Source organism: Sinocyclocheilus rhinocerous, unplaced genomic scaffold (assembly GCF_001515625.1).
Source record: "Sinocyclocheilus rhinocerous isolate Xijiao unplaced genomic scaffold, SAMN03320098_v1.1 scaffold6495, whole genome shotgun sequence".
In the NCBI taxonomy this organism is placed as follows: domain Eukaryota; kingdom Metazoa; phylum Chordata; class Actinopteri; order Cypriniformes; family Cyprinidae; genus Sinocyclocheilus; species Sinocyclocheilus rhinocerous.
In genome coordinates, this window is record NW_015641510.1 from 8280 (window position 1) to 21386 (window position 13107).

A 13107-nucleotide genomic window follows, 5' to 3' on the forward strand; every position below is an offset into this window, starting at 1 on the left:
TTTTTTATATATATTTATTTGCTTCTTTTCCATTTTGCATTTACTTGTACTTTTACTTTCAATACTTAAGTACATTTAAGATTTATAAAATACTTTTCGTACTTAAGTACAATAAATAACATACTTTAAGACATTTACTCAAGTAATATTCTAAACGGTGTCTTCAACTTCTACCAAAGTCATTTTCTGGTAGGATATCTGTACTTTTACTTGAGTATGGCTTTCAGGCGCTTTATACACCACTGCCTAGTGCGCTCATTTGAGTGTAACAGGTGCAGCAGTTTAGTGGGCAGAGCCGAACTGGATCAGCGTGTGGATTTAGGCTGTGTGAGAAGCATGCTCTTCGAGTTCCCTCTCTTGTTTTCTGGAGCTGTTGAACATGTGTGCACGTGCTCCCCAGACAATGTGTGTTGTAGCCGGTTTGCTGTGTGCTCTGATGTACGGTTAACCTCCTCGTGAGGAGTAAGTTGTTAGCGGTATGGGCAGGTAAATGCATCAGTGGTGTGCCCTTTTTAATCAGACTGTCGTGTGTAGTGGGAGGCCCACTTTTTATTTTACTATTCGTTTTCTTCTGTTTATTGGCTAGGAGGGAGGTAAGAATTGTAACTTTAATTTTAATTTTTTTTGTATATGGAAGACCATTTTTAAAACTAGCCAGAGAACCCTGTTTGTTTGTTGTTTTGGGCCGACTAATCCATTGAGTCTGAGCTACGTGTCTTTCCCTTGATGGAGAGAAAGAAACTTAGACACACCTAAATAAACCTCCTTTTTGTTTTGAACAGATTTGTGTGTGTGTGTGTGTGTGAGAGAGTGAGAGTGTGTGTGAGAGAGAGCAAGAGACGGAACTCCGGTTGACCCTCTCCATGTTACACTTAGTTGTTCGATTTGTTGCACGTAACTATATATATGTATGTATATGTGTTTGTACACGCGCGTGCACACACACACAAATATATATTTAATATCAATAAACACACCGCCGTTACTGTGTTTCCCAGTTTTCACGTATTTGTGTATATTTTAGCATATTGTTAGCGTAGCAACATGCTTATGTCATTCTCTATTTTAATCCATCGTGAAGCAAGTCTATAGTTGAAAAAAAAGTCATTATTGCCTGTGTCCAACAAAAATAGTGTAACCTTATGTTGAATTTGTAACCTTATGTTGAAATCATTATTTTATTTTACATTTTGTCAATTCATGGTTTATATAAAAACGAAGAATAAGAAATGTTGATGGATCTGTTTAGTAAGATTTTCGTGTATTTTCAAATGTCTCATGCAAAGTTTTATACATGTTTGTTAGAAAGATATGTGGTCCGCCTGCCCCTTTAAGGCAGAGCGCGCTTGGGGGAAAAAAAAAGGAAGCTCAAGCGAGTGTTGTGTGTTTGGCTGTTCATGCTGTTAGGCCGATGCTTTTGATTAAAAGAAAAAACGTGAATTATCACCGTGTTTTATTTATGTATCCACGCTGAAGAGACTGGAGCGTTTGCAGACCAAAATTAAGGGTTACAATATGATATTATACTATATATGATATATAATATTATATTAAAAAATGTTATCTTTATCAGTCATGATTCATTTAAAGCTGCGTTTTGGACATTTTTATTACTTTTGTATAACAAAAAAATTATGGATCACCAATTAATGTTGAATGTAAAATCTGGGTCATAAAGCAAAACCATTTGAGAGCCACAACACTGAAGTACTCAATATTGGTCTTGGGTCCATTTTCATGATCTTGGTCTTGTCATGAATTCAGGAGCATTTGGACTCGGTCTTGACTTGGACTCGATCCTCTTCAGGTCTCAGTTTTGAATCAGATTCAACCTACTCCGGTCTCGGCCTGGACTCAGACTTGAATGAGCTGGTCTACAACACTTATAGACTCAAGTGAAGTTGAGAATTTCAGTAGGTGTTTGTACTTTAAAGTGAAGTGGATCCATGAACTTTCTCTTTCTCTCTCACACACTGATTCACATCAGTGATCTGGATTCATTGATCAGAATGGCTGTAGTGATCATGTTCAATCAGCAGTAATCAACAACAATGAAATAAATATGGGAAATAATCAACACTATCACAGCTTGTACAGACAAATTGTCCTTTGATTTATGTAAATGGCTCCTTGCAAATGCTTTAGCTGTTTCCCTACAAAACCACTGTCCTTTAAAACTGGCTTAACAAATAAAATGCCTTTGCCTTTTTGACACAGAAAAAAAAGCCATTTATGCTTGTCTGAAACAGAAAAACAACGTCCTGTCTCTTTATACAGCATTGACCTGGTGCTCTATGTGGCTATCCATTTCCCAAAGAGTCTCTGAGAGCAACTATCTGCTCACTATTGCGAAGACTGATATGTTAACACTTTAGCAAACCCTGAAGACATACTTGCGCTGAACAAGTGTTGAGACAAGCATTTACAGTTCGGCCTGGTGATAAGTGTTGTTTTTCAAGGTTTAAGTGTAGATATATAGAGAAAGGGATGTTTGAGCAGTTATGACAGGTCACTGAGTGTTAGTAGACCTCCTAATGATCTATTACCTGTAGTTGCCAATGTTGAGGGAGCCAAAGCAGCCCACCTAGTCTTGTAGTTAGACATTTGGCTATTTATATAAAGCCTTGTTATCTTTAAAGCTTATTCTGATCAAGAACCAACATAAAAAGTAATTAAGTAAAATATTATTTATTTATTTATTTATTATCAGTAATAGACCACCATTGAAAAACTCTTTCAAATAAGTAGTGCATTTGTGAGATGTTTTCTTTTTTAAGCTGAACTGCTTTTAACTTGACACTGCATATTACAACTGTGACTCTCAAGGCATAATGGTGAAAAAAAAGAAAAGAAAAGTGGCAATATATTGAAAACAACTAAACACTCCCTTGTAAAAAAGTACACTTTAGCATAAATGAGTTTTAAAAATAGTACCGTATTGGCCCGAATATAAGACGACCCTGATTATAAGACGACCCCCCCTTTTTCCAGATGTACCTTTTGGAAAAAGGCTTTTTAAAAACCAAATCTTGTTTTTTCTCAGTAAAACACATTTTCTCTTCAATTATTTTCATATTGCATATTTTTCCTATTTTAATTTTTGTTTTGAAAGTATGGTAAAAACTGGTAAAATGTACCAACAATCACATTAAAAAAAATATACACTTTTTGTAGTCTTAAAATCACAAAGGGAGTTTGGTGCCATCATGCTAACGTGACAGTCACGACTCATGCAGCTGTCAGGTTTTCTTTTTCTTTTGTTTTTACTCGCGATCTTTACAGCACGCATTACATTACGTATTTCATGGCACACTCGTTTTATGCGTATTTGGCGCCACCTAGTGTTGTGGGTGTATTATTGACATGTCAAAGTCTAGACCCTGAATATAAGACGACTGCGTTTTTTCAGATGTGTTTCCAAGAAAAAAATATCGTCTTATATTCGGGACAATACGGTACTTCTCAAGGAAGTAATTTACTTTAAAAGAATAACTGTAAGTGTAAATGGAATGTAACATTTTTGGACAATTAATTGCATGTTAATTGCATTTCAAATAAAATGTATTATAGTTTAAATTCACATTAAATGTAAATAGCTTAACTTTAGAGTGCTTTTTCTTTAAGACCTAAACACATCTTTACAGTATATATCATTTCATAATTATATCTGTTGTCCTTGAAATGTGGTTAAAGTGTACTGCCGAATGTACTGACAAGTATTTAGGGTAAACCACTATTTAATGTATTTTCTATCAAAACTTGTATGTAATTTAAACACATTTGTAATGATAAAGTTACAATATTTTTACATTAAAATATAATAACTTTAAACATATTATTAAAAATTACACACTACTGTTAAAATTATAATCAAGTACTTTGCATGTGCTTTAGTAATGTTAGTCAATACATCAAAATAAGTGTATTTTATAGTATGACAAAATATTATTAAAATATAATGATTTAAAATTTACTGTCAATGTAATGTAAATGTATACATCTTCACAGTGCAAAACCTGCCACTTTAGAAGGTGCAATTAACTTGGCATCTGAATTGGAGCTTATTTGGAATTTAGAACACACACATTGTTCAGACTCGAAAGTTCGTGGTCTGAGTGCTCAGAATTCATCTTCTGATAACAAGCTTGACATTTTACTGGGCATAGTGGAGGAGTTGCGTCAAGAGGTTAAAGATTTACAGGTTACTGTAAAGGATATGCAGGCGAAGAATAGGCCGGTCTCTGCACCTGCCACTCCCCTTATGAGTTTATCTGAGCCACAGGTGCGTTTGTGGACCGACGCATGCTGGGAATGTAGTTGTACTAGACATCTGCGCAGGAATTGCCCTTATTTGCAGGGAAACTGGAGGGGGCAGGTACAGTAGGCCAAATGCCTGCCCCTACGTCTGTGTCAGATAAATTGGCCTCAGTTTCTACAACGGGTGCTGGAGTATTTTTGACTGGTAAAGTAGGTGGGTGTGAAACACATTTGTTGATTGATACGGGGGCACAGGTTTCAATTGATCCTAAGCAGTTTTGGTTAAATTTAACTAACGGGGGGTCTAGTTTAGACTGCTATCAAGGCAGAGTAGCTGTGGCCAATAGTGGAGAAATGTCCATTTTGGGTCGCTGGCAGACTGTGTGCCAGTTTGATTCGTTGGCTGTGATTGCAGAGTTTTTGGTGGCCGATGTCACCCCCCAAGAATTGCTGTTGGGAATGGATTTTCTCTCTAAATTTGGGGCAGTTATTGATTTGGGTGAAAAATGTTGCCAGTTAATGGGAAAAAAACTTCCCCTGTTTACTGAAGATGGCAGTGTACAACCCAAAGTAGTTAGGGTGCAGGCGGACATCATGCTGCCCCCTCGAACTGAAGTCATCGTGCCTGGTAAAGTGGAAGGACTTCTGCCACAACATTATGAGGGTATGGTTGAGCCTTTTCCCCTTATTCTTCCAACATGTGATGTTTTGGTAGCTCGTGAGGAAGGGGTGGTACCTGTGTGAGTCGTTAATGTGTCAGATGACCATTGTGTTTTAAAGCAAAATATGAAGATTGGTACTTTTTTTCCAGATGTAGAGGTAGGTGATAGTGCGTTGACTATAGAGTCGAATGACCCGATTTCCTCCCTTCCTTTGACTGTTGACTATTTAGTGTCACACTTTGGGTTGAGGGATCAGGGGTTTGACTCTAGTCAAATGCAAGCAATCGAAGAGTTATTTGTCCGTATTTAGTAAAGCTGATACTGATCTTGGGAGAACTCATCTTGCTTTACATAAGATAGATACTGGTTCTGCAACAGCCTGTTAAACTGTTCCCTTGTCGTGTTCCTTTGCACCTCCAGCAGGAAGTGGCAGAGCAGATAAAACGGATGCAAGATAATGGCATCATCCGTCCATCATGTAGTCCGTGGGCAGCACCCGTGGTGTTAGTTAGGAAAAAGGATGACAGTCTCCATTTTTGCGTGGATTATCGCAAGCTAAATTATGTTACAAAGAAGGATGCATACCCACTTCCTAGGATTGATGATGCACTTGATAGTTTAACAAATGTTTGCTTGTTTTCCACTTTAGACTTAGCAAGTGGTTACTGGCAGGTGGAAGTTGATCCTCAGGATAGACCCAAGACTGCATTCATTACTCGTCAGGTTTATTTGAATTTAATATTTTAAGTTTTGGGTTATGCAACTCTCCAAGTACGTTTCAGCGTCTTATGGATGTTTTTTTGGCTGATTTTCAGCCAACTACTTGTTTAGTGTATTTAGACGATGTTATTGTTTTTGGACGAACTTTTCAAGAACATCTTCAGAGACTTGATGAGGTGCTGTCTAAACTCTGTCATGCTAATCTCAAGATTAAACCTTCCAAGTGTACCCTTTTCGCCTCCCAAGTATGATATTTGGGCCATGTTATCTCTGCTGAGGGAGTGATGGCAGATCCATCTAAGGTAGAGGCAATACAGGCTTGGCCTACACCTAAGACTCAGACTGAGGTGAGAAGTTTTTTAGGCCTGGCCTCTTGTTATAGGAAATTTATTAAAGGGTTTGCTGAGATCGCTCACCCATTACATCAGCTTACGCAAAAAGGGAAAATATTTTGCTGGGGGGAAGAGTGTCAGGAGGCCTTTCAGCAGTTAAAAATAAGTCTCACTATTACCCCTGTTTTGGTTTATCCAGATCCTAAGAAGCCATTTATTTTAGACAGTGACGCTAGTGATGTGGGGATTGGGCTGTATTGTCTCAAGAAGAAGGGGGCTTGGAGCGGGTGGTGGCTTATGCTAGTCAAGCTTTGACTAAACAGGAACATACGTACGCCACCACAAAGAAGGAGCTTCTTAGTGTAGTGACGTTTGCCAAGCATTTTAAACACAATATGTTGGGGAGGGAGTTTTTGCTGAGAACTGATCATAGCTCATTGTGTTGGCTGCATAACTTCAGTGGGTTGGAGGGGCAGTTGGCTTGTTGGGTGGCCAACTTCGAATATAAAATCATTCATAGACCAGGGAAGCAGCATGTCAACACGGGGACAAGTGCCCGTTCGGTCAGTGAGTGAAGCAGAGGGAATGGGGGGTAACTTAAGAGATCTGGAGGGGAGTGAGGATGAGTTAGTTAAGGCTCAACAAATGGACCCTGATATTCAGTTGCTCGTTCGTTTGAAAAATGGGTTAGAGGATAGTCGTAGGGAAGTGGAGGAAAACCCTGCTCTTGTTAAATATCTGCCAGTGTGGGACCAATTGCAGGTCCAAAATCAGCGGTTGGTGAGAATACCTCCTGCTAATTCTGATGCTGCTTCTGTGATACAGGTGGTTTACCAAGAAGTTTGGTTCCAGGGGTGTTGTTTATGTTGCATAATACAATCACTGGAGGGCATTTAGGGATTCAGAAGTTGCAAGCTAAGGTGAAGGATCGTTTCTATTGCCTGGGTGGTTTGGGGATGTGAAAAAAATGGTGTAGGGAGTTTCATGATTGTGCATCTTGTAAGGATAGTGGAACAGCTCCTTGTGCCCCTCTTCAGATGTCCAGGGTGTCCCGCCCATATGAGCGGGTGGCATTAGATATACTCAGCCCACTGCCAGAAACCCCAGATAAAAACAGGTACATTTTAGTTGTTGGTGATTATTTTTCAAAATGGACTGAATAATTTCCTCTTCCCAATCAAGAAGCTCAGTCTATTGCTAAAGTGTTGGTGGAGGAGTGGGTGTGCCGGTATGGGGTTCCTAGGAGTGTGCATTCTGACCAAGGTGGAAATGTTGAGTCTAGCCTGTTTAATGAGCTGTGTAGATTGTTGAGAATAAACAAGTCGTGTACTTCTCCTTATCACCCCCAGTCTGACGGGCTAATAGGACGGTTTAATTGTACACTACTATCAATGCTTTCATTGTTCGTGGATGATAAACAGACAAATTGGGATAGGTTGTTGCCATATGTTATGATGTCTTATCGTAGTAGCATACAGGCAAGCACCTTATACATATAAGGTGTTATTTGGGCAGGAAATGGTCCTTCCAGTTGATATTATTTTGGGGTTGACAATGTGCAGAAATTTCAATCTGTAAATGAATACGTGACTGGAGTAGCTGAGAGCTTATCTACAGTAGTAGAAGCCGTAAAAAGGCATCAGGATTGGGCTTCAAATCGACAGAAGACGTGATGATTTTCGAGCAAATTTCCACTACTATGTAGTTGGGGAATTAGTTTGGATTCAAAATAAAGCTCGGAAAAGTGGTGTGTGTCCTAAGTTGCAGAGGCGCTTTAAGGGGCCATTTAAAATCTTAGAAAGGGTCTCTGACATGTTGTATAGAGTTCAGCTATTAGAAGGGGGTTCTGAGAGTGTTATGCATTTCAATCAAATGAAGCCTTATGTTGCTTGTTCTGTTTCAGAGTCTTGGCCATCCTGCCCTATAATTACTACTGAATGTTAGCCTGCTGAGCGACACTCCCAGGCCCAAAGTCCTGCTGTTCCAGAGGCGGTCAAGGTCAGGGAGAGAGCTGAGCAACACTCCAAGGCCCAAAGTCCTGCTGTTCCAGAGGCGGTCAAGATCAGGGTGAGGGCTGCTGTATCCAGCATGGAGGAAAGAATTTCCATACTAGAGTCTGCTGTGGAAGGGGGACTCTCCGGCAGAAACTTGTGTTCTCTTCCTGTGGACACAGGTTCTGGTGAGCTGCAGCAGGAGAATGGGAATCAGAGGATAGAAGTGGGAGACATCTTGGAGTCATGCTCACAAAGGAGTCGGCCAGTTTGGACGAGTCCTGTCTATTTGAGGGGAGGGGATAGTGTAATAAATGTGGGGGATTATTCATTTTGATTGGCTTTGATCTTGCCTATGTGAACTTTACGCAGCGCATTCTCTTTCCTATGGACGGAAGGAGAGACTGCTTGGACTCACCTGGAGTAGAGGTAATTTAAGAGACAATGTGAAGAGAAAAGTGTGCGGCAGAGGGAACGAGTCTGGCTTTTGCCCTCAAGGGACGCCTGAGACCATTAGGATTTGTCCGGCAACGAAGATAGCTAGTTAGATCGTATTTATTGGGTTTAGTGAGATAGTGGGGGGATTTTAGGAGCGCAAGCCTCTTGTTCAATTAATGTTTCAGAGAAACGGCGATGTTGGAAATGGATGTATCAGTATTACTGCATACACGCTGCAAATCTTGTGCTGCATTTAAAGAACTTATCAGTACCGATATCAGACTCTCAAAAGAGTTTGTGCTGTGCGAAGAGGATTCATCAGGCCTTGTGACTCTTAATAAGATGTGCTGCACAGAGGGCACTTATCAGCACCATTGTCGTGGGATTTTCACTGCCGTGACTGCTTGGATGGGGATAAAACACAGGAGTGCACATGCTGTCTTCGAGGACGCCGACTTGGCACGGCTGATTCCTTTCCTTAGACCCCAGGGTGGGGTCTTGTTTCCTGGAAACGGGGAAGTGTTTTATACTTTAATTTCTTGTTGTGTGTATGTGTGAGAATGTATGTCGTAGTCGTGAGGTTTTAAACTGTCTACGAACAACTATGTGCATACTGAGCTGGGGGAAGCGCTGATTTTTCCACTGTGTAATATGATTAGTGTTTGATCACGATTTTGATTGTGCTGTGTGACCACTGGAGTGCAGTGCAGTGTTGGAGTGTCACTGGTGTATCGCCGTTTGCTCTAGCAAAGACATACAGAGTTAATGTTTGTTGAATCTACTGTGATGTCGACTTAAGTGATGCTCCTTTTCTAATAAATTGTCAATAAAAGACTTGTTACTTATGAAGAACTGGTGGTGTGACATACCCTCTGTCCTCCATATAGGTCTGGTAAAACCCTCTCTTAAATAAAAATGAGAGGTTTATTACAGTACTTTAAAGATAAACTTTTAATTTGACATCCATTTATTAAAGTGCACTTTAAAAATTAAGTATACTTAAATATTTTTAAGTACACTTAAGTGACCTTTTATTTTATCAATATATTATATGCAAGTACATAATATATATATATAAATATATATATATATTATCTCTGCTCACTGAAAGTTTAAGAATGTCAACGGGCTGTTGTAAGTTAGGTAGGAAGCTTTTTACAACCTCCTTTGGCCTGTGAAAATTAGCTACACAGTCAATGTTAGTGGATGCCCTCAAAGAATAATCACAGGTCTTGGCCGAGAGAGGATTATGGATAGGCACATAGAAAGACCGAGCAAGAGGGTCTGTGCATGTTAATGTGCATGCGTATTCACATCCACACTTGAATAAGTCAGGTCAGCCCTTTAGACTTCCAGTCCAGTGGCTAGTTCATTATGCTGAAGCCATTTTAACCTGCAAAAACAGCCTGTCAGTGCAGCGAAGCATCTTTGCCCCTATTTCAGCAGATCGGCCCAGTACAGCAGACAAACTCTCATTCCCTGTCTTCCAGAGTCAGCTTATACACATGCTGAATTATTAACCTGGCTAATTTGGGAAATCATGAATCTTTCAAAATACGGAGGCCCCCATTTTGCATTTTCCTATGAAAACAGCATCAACATTTCATTCAGAATGAAAGAATACCGCAGGAGGGAAAGGGGGGGATGAGGAAAGAGTTGGAACGACAGAACTGAGACGTGTTGACAGTGTGTAACTGCTTTTTATAGATGTGACACCTGAAGAGGAGAGTAAAAGAGACACTCATAGCAGATGAATTATGGGAATATGCAAGCATGGGAATGAAGGCCCATTAATGAGTTCTAGCTGATTGAGGAAAACTGTCTTACTCTCAGATGGTTGAAAATACTTTTCCAATTTTTGGGGTGTTATTCCTTGTTAAAAATAAATAAATAAATAAAGACGACAATGAAGTGTGCTTAACTGTATATTTTTAAAAAACTGTACTTGCATATAACATAATATTAATGAAATAAAAAGCCAATTAAGAGTACTTAAATAGAACACACTTTCATTACTATATTTCTTTACACACTTAAGTACACTTTTAAAAAGTACACTTTGTAATAATGTCAAATTATTATTGGAGAGAGAGAGAGAGAGAGAGAGAGAGAGAAGAAGAAAACTGTGCAATATCCTTACCTTTAAATGTAGGTTCACTAAGTTCTATATCCTCAAAGGTACATCTTTGTAACTTATCTATCTCTCAAAGGTTAATGTTATACCTTATATGAATAAAGTTCTTACTAATATGCACCTTTTGGGGTTAGATAAGGTACAACGATATACTTTTGAGGCTACTGCCTAAGTAATAAGTTGTTGTATCACTATATGTACATATTCTGCACATTTTATTCTGACAATGTGAAATGCTGTACTATTTCTTAATAGCCTTAAAATAAATGTGTTGCCCCTGTCAAAATAGAGCAGCAGCAGCAGCATCAACGCATTAACAACTAGGTGTTCAGTTTGGTTCTGTACACAAATTTATTTAAAATGTAGTTGTCAGTACTTGTGTTGTTTAGAGGAAACTTGGTTGTAGAATGAGGTTGTCACTCATGTAAACAACCAAACTCTGTGTGTTCAGAACAGTATTGTACACACTTTATTTTGCTACAGTGCACATGTGGCCTTAATTTAACTTAATCAAAAAATATCTACTTCCAAGCCTTTTAATTCTGAGACTGGAAATACAGGAAGTCCTTAAGTATGTCTATTCTATTCAATTCAATTCAAGTTTATTTGTATAGCGCTTTTTACAATACAAATCGTTGCAAAGCAAATTTACAGAAAATTAAGTTTCTACAATATTTAGTAGTAGCTTATCAGCGGTGACTGTCAGTTTATGTACATATGGCAGAAATCTACGGAAAAATCAATTAAAGACAATCAAACAGACGATGAACACTATTAACAGCAATTATTATATGATGCAATCAAACTTACAGCAACATTTGGTAGTTCTGTATTTTGTTTCAGTGTTGGCATCATCTGAGGTCTTCTGAGGGGTTTGCATCATCTCTTCTGAGTTTGGGAGCCAAATACGAAAAAGCTCTACATCCTTTAGTGGACTTTGCTATCCTAGGTACTACCAAAAGTCCAGAGTTTTGTGACCTTAGGGAGCGTGATGGATTGTAGCGTGGTAAAATACTAGTTAGATACGCAGGAGCTAAACCGTTAGGGGCCTTGTAGGTAAGTAATAATATATTGTAACTGATACGGAACTTAATAGGTAGTCAGTGCAGAGACTGTAAAAATGGGGTAATATGATGATATTTTCTTGACGTGGTAAGGACTCTAGCCGCTGCATTATGGACTACCTGTAGCTTGTTTATTGAAGATGCAGGAGAACCAGCTAGCAGTGCATTACAAAAGTCCAGTCTAGAGGTCATGAATGCATGAACTAGCTTTTCTGCATCAGAAACAGGTAACATGTTTCGTAGCTTGGCAATGTTTCTGAGATGGAAGAATGCTGTTTTTGTAACATGGGAAATATTATTTTCAAAAGACAGGTTGCTGTTGTCACGATACACTTGGGGAAGGAAGGAACGAGGAAACACAGGAGAATACTTTAAGTGGGTCTTTAATCCAACAAACAAAGGTTTACACACACAGGAACTCAGGGATGACATTTAACAACAGACGGGAAACAAGGGTCAGAACACACTATAAATACACAGACACCAATGGGACACACCTGGGAACAAATTAACTTTCTTCTCCTCAGATTCCCCTCTAGGATCGGGGTGAAAGGCGCGGCTGGCAGGTTTGCCGTTGCGGTGACCGACGGGCTTGGGTCAATGGCGGCCGGCGGGCTTGACAACGGCACGGCCGGCTGGCTGGAGTGAGCCGCGTCCGGCGGGCTCATCTTCGGAGCGACGAAACGTGTGGCGGCTTCTATGCCCCGGGGGGAAAAACAGGAAAACAAAAACTATTAAAAAAGGCGGAAAACAAACACGGGGGAAAGGACGCTGCTTACTTTCAGTTTTGGTCTGCTGTTCTGTCACGATACACTCGGGGAGGAAGGAACGAGGAGACGCAGGAGAATACTTCGAGTGGGTCTTTAATCCAACAAACAAAGGTTTACACACACAGGAACTCAGGGATGTCATTTAACAGCAGACGGGAAACAAGGGGCACCAATGGGACACAACTGGGAACAAATGAACTAATTAATCAAACACAGCTGGACACAAATGATAACCAATGAGGACAGGTCACAGGAAGAACCAAATAAGTGCAAACAGGAAGATACATGTGACAGATTGCCCCCCTCCAGGACGGCGCGTCCCGCGCCGTAACAGTACCATCGGGGAGGGGGGCGGGCACCCTGGAGGCTGGTGCAGGACTGGAACAGGGCGGATCAGGAAGCCATGGCAGAGCAGGGGACTCAGGGAGCCATGACGGAGCAGACGGTTCAGGGAGCCATGGCGGAGCAGGGAGTTCAGGGAGCCATGGCGGATCAGGGGACTCAGGAGGCCATGGCGGATCCTTCGTGGCCTTAGGTGGCTCGGCCACGGGTATATGCCCCCCCAAAAAAAACATTTCCTAGGGAAAACTAGGAATCCTGGGGGGCGATCTGGAGGGTGCTCTGGAGAAGCGGGCACTTGAGGGCGCTCTGGAGGGGATTCAGGGACTGGAGTCCTCCTTGGGCTAAGCACGGGGACAGGAGCCTTCACTGGGCTAAACTCGGGGACAGGAGCCCTCAC

The 13107-nt window shown here is 40.4% G+C and overlaps 1 long non-coding RNA gene across 1 annotated transcript in view; it reads left to right on the forward strand.

The window, feature by feature from the left end:
- The window catches only part of LOC107755181 (uncharacterized), a 15841-nt gene that overhangs the window by 1054 nt on the left and 1680 nt on the right, over positions 1-13107 (forward strand). Inside the window, exon 2 of the long non-coding RNA XR_001641666.1 lies at positions 500-501. This is a non-coding gene — a long non-coding RNA (uncharacterized LOC107755181). The remainder of the gene's footprint in view (positions 1-499; positions 502-13107) is intronic.